The sequence below is a fragment of the Phyllobates terribilis genome, unplaced genomic scaffold, assembly GCF_046119375.1.
Source record: "Phyllobates terribilis strain yellow unplaced genomic scaffold, ASM4611937v1 Scaffold_2__4_contigs__length_985480577, whole genome shotgun sequence".
NCBI lineage: Eukaryota > Metazoa > Chordata > Amphibia > Anura > Dendrobatidae > Phyllobates > Phyllobates terribilis.
The window spans coordinates 945872720-945886506 of record NW_027362762.1 but is presented as its reverse complement, the minus strand read 5'-3'; the positions used below and the strand labels follow the sequence as shown (position 1 = coordinate 945886506).

General features: G+C 31.9%; 1 protein-coding gene across 4 annotated transcripts in view; it reads right to left on the bottom strand.

Annotated features, from left to right (window-relative positions):
• GJA5 (gap junction protein alpha 5) overlaps positions 1-13787 on the bottom strand; it is an 80373-nt gene that overhangs the window by 34617 nt on the left and 31969 nt on the right. The window contains exon 1 of one of the 4 annotated variants that reach the window (XM_073668495.1): positions 12782-12945. The exons of the other annotated variants lie outside the window; for them this stretch is intronic. The gene's annotated coding sequence lies outside the window, so the exon portion shown is untranslated. Of the gene's footprint in view, positions 1-12781; positions 12946-13787 lie in introns of those variants that run through there. 4 annotated transcript variants of the gene reach the window in all.

The window sequence follows — 13787 nt, the reverse complement described above, 5'->3', positions numbered from 1 at the left end:
TTGGACCTACTTTGCTGCATCTGGGGCAGGATCATTGATGGAACAAATAATACTGAATTTTATCAGCAAATTCTACAGGAAAATGTCAGAACATCTGTCCATCAGCTGAATTTCCACACGACATGGGTCATGCAGCAAGACAACGACCTAAAGCGGAAAAGTCGTTCTACAAAACAATGGTGAAAGAAGAGTAACGTAAAGTTTTGTAATGGCCGAGTCACAGTCCTGACGACCTTAATCCTATAGAAATGTTGTGGAAGGACCTGAAGTGAGAAGATCATGGGAGGAAACCACCAATATAACAGAGGTGAAGCTGTTTTGTAGGGAGGAACGGGCTAAAATTTCTCCATTCGATGTGCAGGAAACGTTTCGATGCAGTTATTCCTCCACAAGGAGGTCACACCAGACACTGAGAGCAAAGGGTCACATACTTTTACTAGTCACAGAAATGTAATATTGGACCATTTTCTTCAAAAAAAAATTGACAAAGTCCAATATTTTTGACTACATTTGTTTGATTTGGTTCTTTATCTATGCTTAGGACTTGTGTGAAAATCTGTTGTACTTTAGGTCAAATCTATTCGGAAATATGGAAAATTCACAAACTTTCAAGCTCCACTGTATGTGTCTCTCTTGGATAACCAACGAACAAACTCTTGTGTCTCACAAGTGTTCAGTCACGTCTGACTCCCTTCCGCTTCCATTCTTCTCCATAGAGATTCATGGATCTGCATAGAAGCTGTTTAAAAAAAAAACTTTTCAAATCTTGTCACCCTCCATTTTTTTGAAAAGTTTTACGCCGCTGTTATTTTTATCGATGCGCCAAGTTGATCAATCATCATGTGTCACTTTGGTAAACTTTAGCGCAAACAACGGCGATACTTCCTCAAGCAAAACTGACTTTTAAAAAGTCAACTCGGGATGACTCTCTCCCCATGGGGCCTCATTTATCAAAGCTAACTTTGTTGTCTAATGCAACCAATAAGAGCACAGCTATCATTTTTTTTAACCCCTTACTGACATGCGATGTACATGTCGAGCGGGCAACAGTAGCTGAGCTTCTATATAACGAAAAGCCGCTATCGCTGGCCATCTTTGTACTCCCATACTGCCTGGGCTTTATAGAAGATCACCATTTCTTCTATATACAGCAATATTGTAAGTATTGCAACATATATTATATTTAAGTCCTCTAAGGGGTATGAAAATTAAATCACAGATGAAGAAAAAATAAATAAAAAATAAATATATTTTTTATTTATTTTTTTCTTCATATGTGTATATATATATATATATATATATATATATATATATAAAATGTAATAATATAAATAATAAAAAATAAATAAAATATATATTTTTTTTTTCATTTTTTTTATTATATATATATATATATATATATATATATATATATATATATATATATATATATATATATATTATACTCCTTCAACGGAATAATTAAACAGATACAGTCTCAGAAAATTACAACTAAAAAAATCTTTGTTTTTTCTTTACAAAGTACAGAATTTTTTCTTTCTCCACTAAAATAATGAAAAAAAATTCTACAAGTTTGGCGTTGCTGTAATTGTACTGACCTGGAGAAGAATGACTTCTTTTTTTCCCGCACAATGAACGCTGACAAAATAAACCCCAAAAAGCAATGGCGGAATTACATTTTTTTTTTCAATTTTCAATTTTTGTTTATATAGGAAAAAAGTAGGGTGTTATTCAGAACTATAACTCTTCCCATTAAAAAAAAAAACCAAAAACGACCTGTGATATGGCTATGGGGATGGAAAATGAAAACTTTATGGCTTTTGGAAGAAGAGGAGGAGAAGACGGATGTGCAAAAATGAAAGGTCAATTGGTCGGGACAGGGATAAAGAGCTCTGCTAGAAAGCAGTAGTATCACTAGACGAATCTGGTTTAGGGTCAGAGTTCTTCCATACGACCTTTTAGGGTGTACGCACATCATCCATGGGGGTCCTGTGCTTGGGATCCAAACTATTATATCATCACTTAAGTGAACTGAAAACTGCCCCCCCCATCCTATCATCACGCATCCCATCCTCAGTAACTTCATCACACAAGTGGACAGGTCAGAACATGTCTCTCCGTCTCTCCTGAAACACTCTGTGCTGCTGTTATCATTTTCAAACTGGGGGGGTTGAGCACATTAGGCATCGGATCCCTGATTTTTTGCTGAATCCAGCACCAGACGCGTTCCTATATTTTCCATCGGAGGTGGCAGCTGTAATGTCTGAGAATGTCAGAAATGTATTGATGATGGGAGATAGGACTGGCGAAAAATGTCGGGTGTTTTGATTTATTTATTTTTGGAGCAGAATGACAGACATCTTACTATTCGTATTTTTGGTCGTTTTATTCACAAAGCTCGTTTGTAATAATCTATCCCAAAAGTCTCACACTAGATATCAGTCCGAAATGTAAATGCCTACGGAGATGTGTGGCATAAAGTAGTGACAAAAGGAGCAAGGATGATCTACAATATGACCAGGATGTCTCCAGAATAAAATGGCCGACAACGGGGTGCACTTATTATCTACAAGAAACAGAGCAAAGTTAACCTGCAACTTTAGTGTTACTTTAAAGAGCAATTTCAGTTGTAGTTGTTAATAAGTCTACTGCTGTAATCTTTTAATTTTGCAAAGATATAACTACTATAATACTGCCCCTTATGTACAAGAATATAACTACTATAATACTGCTCCTATGTACAAGAATATAACTACTATAATACTGCTCCTATGTACAAGAATATAACTACTATAATACTGCCCCCTATGTCCAAGAATATAACTACTATAATACTGCTCCCTATGTACAAGAATATAACTACTATAATACTGCTCCTATGTACAAGAATATAACTACTATAATACTGCTCCTATGTACAAGAATATAACTACTATAATACTGCCCCTTATGTACAAGAATATAACTACTATAATACTGCTCCTATGTACAAGAATATAACTACTATAATACTGCTCCTATGTACAAGAATATAACTACTATAATACTGCCCCCTATGTCCAAGAATATAACTACTATAATACTGCTCCCTATGTACAAGAATATAACTACTATAATACTGCTCCTATGTACAAGAATATAACTACTATAATACTGCTCCTATGTACAAGAATATAACTACTATAATACTGCCCCTTATGTACAAGAATATAACTACTATAATACTGCTCCTATGTACAAGAATATAACTACTATAATACTGCTCCTATGTACAAGAATATAACTACTATAATACTGCCCCCTATGTACAAGAATATAACTACTATAACACTGCTCCCTATGTACAAGAATATAACTACTATAATACTGCCCCTTATGTACAAGAATATAACTACTATAATACTGCTCCTATGTACAAGAATATAACTACTATAATACTGCCCCCTATGTACAAGAATATAACTACTATAATACTGCTCCTATGTACAAGAATATAACTACTATAATACTGCTCCTATGTACAAGAATATAACTACTATAATACTGCCCCCTATGTACAAGAATATAACTACTATAATACTGCCCCTTATGTACAAGAATATAACTACTATAATACTGCCCCTTATGTACAAGAATATAACTACTATAATACTGCCCCCTATGTACAAGAATATAACTGCTATAATACTGCTCCTATGTACAGGAATATAACTACTATAATACTGCCCCTATGTACCAGAATATAACTACTATAATACTGCTTCTATGTACAAGAATATAACTACTATAATACTGCTTCTATGTACAAGAATATAACTACTATAATACTGCTCCCTATGTACAAGAATATAACTACTATAATACTGCTCCTATGTACAAGAATATAACTACTATAATACTGCTCCTATGTACAAGAATATAACTACTATAATACTGCCCCCTATGTACAAGAATATAACTACTATAATACTGCCCCTTATGTACAAGAATATAACTACTATAATACTGCCCCTTATGTACAAGAATATAACTACTATAATACTGCCCCCTATGTACAAGAATATAACTGCTATAATACTGCTCCTATGTACAGGAATATAACTACTAAAATACTGCCCCTATGTACCAGAATATAACTACTATAATACTGCTTCTATGTACAAGAATATAACTACTATAATACTGCTTCTATGTACAAAAATATAACTACTATAATACTGCTCCTATCTACAGGAATATAACTACTATAATACTTTCCCTATGTACAAGAATATAACTACTATAATACCTCTTCTATGTACAAGAATATAACTACTATAATACTGCTCCCTATGTACAAGAATATAACTACTATAATACTGCCCCCATGTACAAGAATATAACTACTATAATACTGCTCCCTATGTACAAGAATATAACTACTATAATACTGCCCCCATGTACAAGAATATAACTACTATAATACTGCCGCTATGTACAAGAATATAACTCCTATAATACTGCACCTATGTACAAGAATATAACTACTATAATACTACCCCTATGTACAAGAATATAACTACTATAATACTGCCCCCTATGTACAAGAATATAAATACTATAATACTGCTCCTTTGTACAAGAATATAACTACTATAAAACTGTCCCCTCTGTACAAGAATATAACTACTATAATACTGCCCCTATGTACAAGAATATAACTACTATAATACTGCTCCTATGTACAAGAATATAACTACTATAATACTACTCGCTATGTACAAGAATATAACTACTATAATACTGCTCCTATCTACAGGAATATAACTACTATAATACTTTCCCTATGTACAAGAATATAACTACTATAATACTGCCCCTATGTACAAGAATATAACTACTATAATACTGCTCCTATGTACAGGAATATAACTACTATAATACTGTCGCTGTGTACAAGAATATAACTACTATAATACTGCCCCTATGTACAGGAATATAACTACTATAAAACTGCTCCTATGTACAAGAATATAACTACTATAATATAGCTCCTATGTACAAGAATATAACTACTATAATACTGCTCCTATGTACAAGACTATAACTACTATAATACTGCTCCTATGTACAAGAATATAACTACTATAATACTGCCCCCTATGTACAAGAATATAACTACTATAATACTGCCCCTATGTACAAGAATATAACTACTATAATACTGCCCCCTATGTACAAGAATATAACTACTATAATACTGCTCCTATGTACAAGAATATAACTACTATAATACTGCCCCTATGTACAAGAATATAACTAATATAATACTGCCCCCTATGTACAAGTATATAACTACTATAATACTGCTCCTATGTACAAGAATATAACTACTATAATACTGCTCCTATGTACAAGAATATAACTACTATAATACTGCTCCTATGTACAAGACTATATCTACTATAATACTGCTCCTATGTACAAGAATATAACTACTATAATACTGCCCCTATGTACAAGAATATAACTACTATAATACTGCCCCCTATGTACAAGAATATAACTACTATAATACTGCCCCCTGTGTACAAGAATATAACTACTATAATACTGCTCCTATGTACAAGAATATAACTACTATAATACTGCCCCCTATGTACAAGAATATAACTACTATAATACTGCCCCTTATGTACAAGAATATAACTACTATAATACTGCTCCTATGTACAAGAATATAACTACTATAATACTGCTCCTATGTACAAGAATATAACTACTATAATACTGCCCCCTATGTACAAGAATATAACTACTATAATACTGCCCCTTATGTACAAGAATATAACTACTATAATACTGCCCCTTATGTACAAGAATATAACTACTATAATACTGCCCCCTATGTACAAGAATATAACTACTATAATACTGCTCTTATGTACAGGAATATAACTACTATAATACTGCTCCTATGTACAAGAATATAACTACTATAATACTGCTCCTATGTACAAGAATATAACTACTATAATTCTGCCCCTATGTACAAGAATATAACTACTATAATTCTGCCCCTATGTACAGGAATATAACTACTATAATACTGCTGCTGTGTACAAGAATATAACTACTATAATACTGCCCCCTATGTACAAGAATATAACTACTATAATACTGCCCCCTATGTACAAGAATATAACTACTATAATACTGCTCTTATGTACAGGAATATAACTACTATAATACTGCTCCTATGTACAAGAATATAACTACTATAATACTGCTCCTATGTACAAGAATATAACTACTATAATTCTGCCCCTATGTACAAGAATATAACTACTATAATTCTGCCCCTATGTACAGGAATATAACTACTATAATACTGCTGCTGTGTACAAGAATATAACTACTATAATACTGCCCCCTATGTACAAGAATACAACTACTATAATACTGCCCCTATGTACAGGAATATAACTACTATAATACTGCTCCTATGTACAAGAATATAACTACTATAATACTGCTCACTATGTACAAGAATATAACTGCTATAATACTGCTCCTATGTACAAGAATATAACTGCTATAATACTCCTCCTATGTACAGGAATATAACTACTATAATACTGCTCCTATGTACAAGAATATAACCACTATAATACTGCCCCCTATGTACAAGAATATAACTACTATAATACTGCCCCCTATGTACAAGAATATAACTACTATAATACTGCCCCCTATATACAAGAATATAACTACTATAATACTGCTCCTATGTACAAGAATATAACTACTATAATACTGCCCCTATATACAAGAATATAACTACTATAATACTGCCCCTATGTACAAGAATATAACTACTATAATACTGCTCCTATGTACAAGAATATAACTACTATAATACTGCCCCCTATGTACAAGAATATAACTACTATAATACTGCCCCTTATGTACAAGAATATAACTACTATAATACTGCTCCTATGTACAAGAATATAACTACTATAATACTGCTCCTATGTACAAGAATATAACTACTATAATACTGCCCCCTATGTACAAGAATATAACTACTATAACACTGCTCCCTATGTACAAGAATATAACTACTATAATACTGCCCCTTATGTACAAGAATATAACTACTATAATACTGCTCCTATGTACAAGAATATAACTACTATAATACTGCCCCCTATGTACAAGAATATAACTACTATAATACTGCTCCTATGTACAAGAATATAACTACTATAATACTGCTCCTATGTACAAGAATATAACTACTATAATACTGCCCCCTATGTACAAGAATATAACTACTATAATACTGCCCCTTATGTACAAGAATATAACTACTATAATACTGCCCCTTATGTACAAAAATATAACTACTATAATACTGCCCCCTATGTACAAGAATATAACTGCTATAATACTGCTCCTATGTACAGGAATATAACTACTATAATACTGCTGCTGTGTACAAGAATATAACTACTATAATACTGCCCCCTATGTACAAGAATATAACTACTATAATACTGCCCCCTATGTACAAGAATATAACTACTATAATACTGCTCTTATGTACAGGAATATAACTACTATAATACTGCTCCTATGTACAAGAATATAACTACTATAATACTGCTCCTATGTACAAGAATATAACTACTATAATTCTGCCCCTATGTACAAGAATATAACTACTATAATTCTGCCCCTATGTACAGGAATATAACTACTATAATACTGCTGCTGTGTACAAGAATATAACTACTATAATACTGCCCCCTATGTACAAGAATACAACTACTATAATACTGCCCCTATGTACAGGAATATAACTACTATAATACTGCTCCTATGTACAAGAATATAACTACTATAATACTGCTCACTATGTACAAGAATATAACTGCTATAATACTGCTCCTATGTACAAGAATATAACTGCTATAATACTCCTCCTATGTACAGGAATATAACTACTATAATACTGCTCCTATGTACAAGAATATAACCACTATAATACTGCCCCCTATGTACAAGAATATAACTACTATAATACTGCCCCCTATGTACAAGAATATAACTACTATAATACTGCCCCCTATATACAAGAATATAACTACTATAATACTGCTCCTATGTACAAGAATATAACTACTATAATACTGCCCCTATATACAAGAATATAACTACTATAATACTGCCCCTATGTACAAGAATATAACTACTATAATACTGCTCCTATGTACAAGAATATAACTACTATAATACTGCCCCCTATGTACAAGAATATAACTACTATAATACTGCCCCTTATGTACAAGAATATAACTACTATAATACTGCTCCTATGTACAAGAATATAACTACTATAATACTGCTCCTATGTACAAGAATATAACTACTATAATACTGCCCCCTATGTACAAGAATATAACTACTATAACACTGCTCCCTATGTACAAGAATATAACTACTATAATACTGCCCCTTATGTACAAGAATATAACTACTATAATACTGCTCCTATGTACAAGAATATAACTACTATAATACTGCCCCCTATGTACAAGAATATAACTACTATAATACTGCTCCTATGTACAAGAATATAACTACTATAATACTGCTCCTATGTACAAGAATATAACTACTATAATACTGCCCCCTATGTACAAGAATATAACTACTATAATACTGCCCCTTATGTACAAGAATATAACTACTATAATACTGCCCCTTATGTACAAAAATATAACTACTATAATACTGCCCCCTATGTACAAGAATATAACTGCTATAATACTGCTCCTATGTACAGGAATATAACTACTATAATACTGCCCCTATGTACCAGAATATAACTACTATAATACTGCTTCTATGTACAAGAATATAACTACTATAATACTGCTTCTATGTACAAGAATATAACTACTATAATACTGCTCCCTATGTACAAAAATATAACTACTATAATACTGCTCCTATCTACAGGAATATAACTACTATAATACTTTCCCTATGTACAAGAATATAACTACTATAATACCTCTTCTATGTACAAGAATATAACTACTATAATACTGCTCCCTATGTACAAGAATATAACTACTATAATACTGCCCCCATGTACAAGAATATAACTACTATAATACTGCTCCCTATGTACAAGAATATAACTACTATAATACTGCCCCCATGTACAAGAATATAACTACTATAATACTGCCGCTATGTACAAGAATATAACTCCTATAATACTGCACCTATGTACAAGAATATAACTACTATAATACTACCCCTATGTACAAGAATATAACTACTATAATACTGCCCCCTATGTACAAGAATATAAATACTATAATACTGCTCCTTTGTACAAGAATATAACTACTATAAAACTGTCCCCTCTGTACAAGAATATAACTACTATAATACTGCCCCTATGTACAAGAATATAACTACTATAATACTGCTCCTATGTACAAGAATATAACTACTATAATACTACTCGCTATGTACAAGAATATAACTACTATAATACTGCTCCTATCTACAGGAATATAACTACTATAATACTTTCCCTATGTACAAGAATATAACTACTATAATACTGCCCCTATGTACAAGAATATAACTACTATAATACTGCTCCTATGTACAGGAATATAACTACTATAATACTGCCGCTGTGTACAAGAATATAACTACTATAATACTGCCCCTATGTACAGGAATATAACTACTATAAAACTGCTCCTATGTACAAGAATATAACTACTATAATATAGCTCCTATGTACAAGAATATAACTACTATAATACTGCTCCTATGTACAAGACTATAACTACTATAATACTGCTCCTATGTACAAGAATATAACTACTATAATACTGCCCCCTATGTACAAGAATATAACTACTATAATACTGCCCCTATGTACAAGAATATAACTACTATAATTCTGCCCCTATGTACAAGAATATAACTACTATAATACTGCTTCTATGTACAAGAATATAACTACTATAATACTGCTTCTATGTACAAAAATATAACTACTATAATACTGCTCCTATCTACAGGAATATAACTACTATAATACTTTCCCTATGTACAAGAATATAACTACTATAATACCTCTTCTATGTACAAGAATATAACTACTATAATACTGCTCCCTATGTACAAGAATATAACTACTATAATACTGCCCCCATGTACAAGAATATAACTACTATAATACTGCTCCCTATGTACAAGAATATAACTACTATAATACTGCCCCCATGTACAAGAATATAACTACTATAATACTGCCGCTATGTACAAGAATATAACTCCTATAATACTGCACCTATGTACAAGAATATAACTACTATAATACTACCCCTATGTACAAGAATATAACTACTATAATACTGCCCCCTATGTACAAGAATATAAATACTATAATACTGCTCCTTTGTACAAGAATATAACTACTATAAAACTGTCCCCTCTGTACAAGAATATAACTACTATAATACTGCCCCTATGTACAAGAATATAACTACTATAATACTGCTCCTATGTACAAGAATATAACTACTATAATACTACTCGCTATGTACAAGAATATAACTACTATAATACTGCTCCTATCTACAGGAATATAACTACTATAATACTTTCCCTATGTACAAGAATATAACTACTATAATACTGCCCCTATGTACAAGAATATAACTACTATAATACTGCTCCTATGTACAGGAATATAACTACTATAATACTGCCGCTGTGTACAAGAATATAACTACTATAATACTGCCCCTATGTACAGGAATATAACTACTATAAAACTGCTCCTATGTACAAGAATATAACTACTATAATATAGCTCCTATGTACAAGAATATAACTACTATAATACTGCTCCTATGTACAAGACTATAACTACTATAATACTGCTCCTATGTACAAGAATATAACTACTATAATACTGCCCCCTATGTACAAGAATATAACTACTATAATACTGCCCCTATGTACAAGAATATAACTACTATAATACTGCCCCCTATGTACAAGAATATAACTACTATAATACTGCTCCTATGTACAAGAATATAACTACTATAATACTGCCCCTATGTACAAGAATATAACTAATATAATACTGCCCCCTATGTACAAGTATATAACTACTATAATACTGCTCCTATGTACAAGAATATAACTACTATAATACTGCTCCTATGTACAAGAATATAACTACTATAATACTGCTCCTATGTACAAGACTATATCTACTATAATACTGCTCCTATGTACAAGAATATAACTACTATAATACTGCCCCTATGTACAAGAATATAACTACTATAATACTGCCCCCTATGTACAAGAATATAACTACTATAATACTGCCCCCTGTGTACAAGAATATAACTACTATAATACTGCTCCTATGTACAAGAATATAACTACTATAATACTGCCCCCTATGTACAAGAATATAACTACTATAATACTGCCCCTTATGTACAAGAATATAACTACTATAATACTGCTCCTATGTACAAGAATATAACTACTATAATACTGCTCCTATGTACAAGAATATAACTACTATAATACTGCCCCCTATGTACAAGAATATAACTACTATAATACTGCCCCTTATGTACAAGAATATAACTACTATAATACTGCCCCTTATGTACAAGAATATAACTACTATAATACTGCCCCCTATGTACAAGAATATAACTACTATAATACTGCTCTTATGTACAGGAATATAACTACTATAATACTGCTCCTATGTACAAGAATATAACTACTATAATTCTGCCCCTATGTACAAGAATATAACTACTATAATTCTGCCCCTATGTACAGGAATATAACTACTATAATACTGCTGCTGTGTACAAGAATATAACTACTATAATACTGCCCCCTATGTACAAGAATATAACTACTATAATACTGCCCCCTATGTACAAGAATATAACTACTATAATACTGCTCTTATGTACAGGAATATAACTACTATAATACTGCTCCTATGTACAAGAATATAACTACTATAATACTGCTCCTATGTACAAGAATATAACTACTATAATTCTGCCCCTATGTACAAGAATATAACTACTATAATTCTGCCCCTATGTACAGGAATATAACTACTATAATACTGCTGCTGTGTACAAGAATATAACTACTATAATACTGCCCCCTATGTACAAGAATACAACTACTATAATACTGCCCCTATGTACAGGAATATAACTACTATAATACTGCTCCTATGTACAAGAATATAACTACTATAATACTGCTCACTATGTACAAGAATATAACTGCTATAATACTGCTCCTATGTACAAGAATATAACTGCTATAATACTCCTCCTATGTACAGGAATATAACTACTATAATACTGCTCCTATGTACAAGAATATAACCACTATAATACTGCCCCCTATGTACAAGAATATAACTACTATAATACTGCCCCCTATATACAAGAATATAACTACTATAATACTGCTCCTATGTACAAGAATATAACTACTATAATACTGCCCCTATATACAAGAATATAACTACTATAATACTGCCCCTATGTACAAGAATATAACTACTATAATACTGCTCCTATGTACAAGAATATAACTACTATAATACTGCCCCTATGTACAAGAATATAACTACTATAATACTGCTCCTATGTACAAGAATATAACTACTATAATACTGCAGAATACATACAATGGTGACTACTTTTTCATGTCTGCATCTTCCCGAGTCTTGATCTGCTTTTCTTCTTTGAGCCCTACATCCCGGTTCTGCTGATGTTGCTGCTATTTGTATAAGCTTTGCCCGACCTTTTTCTTATATCGTATAAATATTAAGATTTTCTAAAAATAAATATAATAAATGAGCTGTGATAATATTCCTTAAGGCCGTCTCCAGTTTCAAACAAATCAAACTAAAACTTTTTGTGTGAGAACCTGATACGAGAAGCTCCTCGCTAGTTATTTATCTGATAGAATATTAAAATATTTTCAGTACTTGTAGTTTTCACTTCAGATCCCGGAAATAGGGAATTTATAACAAGTCATCTATTGTTCTACGCATAGGTCCAAGAGGGAAGATTATAACATCAATTAAAAAACCTCCCATCCAGTGCTAATGCGTGTGAAAATCAAATATTTTTTGGTTTAGTATGTCTTTATGTTGAAAACTGGGTTATGTTATCATGGTGTGGCAAACTGGCCAAATGCCCAGGGTCTCTCTTTTCTAGGGTACCCAGAAAATAAATGGTCTCAGTATTTTTTGGCAGTGTATGTTAGTATTATTTGGTTATGAAATTACAGTATTATGTGCAGACTATGTGACAGTATTATTTGGATAATGCATTTTATCTGACCATTTTATGGTGGTATTTTGTTTGAACTATGTAGCAGTAAAATTGAAGAACTGGGTGACAGTATTACCTGGATATTACGTATTATTTGAGCATTAAATGTTGTAGACACTGTATGTCTGTATTATTTGGCTAATACATATTATTTGACTATTATTTTTTCTGGTGGTTTTATGTGAAAACTTTTTGGCACTATTAAAGGGAATCTGTCAACCTGATATCATCCTCCAAACTATTTATATGTGCATGTAGCTCTTTCAAAGACAAGTCCATCAACACCTTAACATGGCCGATCTGTTCCTCCTTTACTGAGAAATCAACATTTGAATTGATATGCAAATTAGGCTG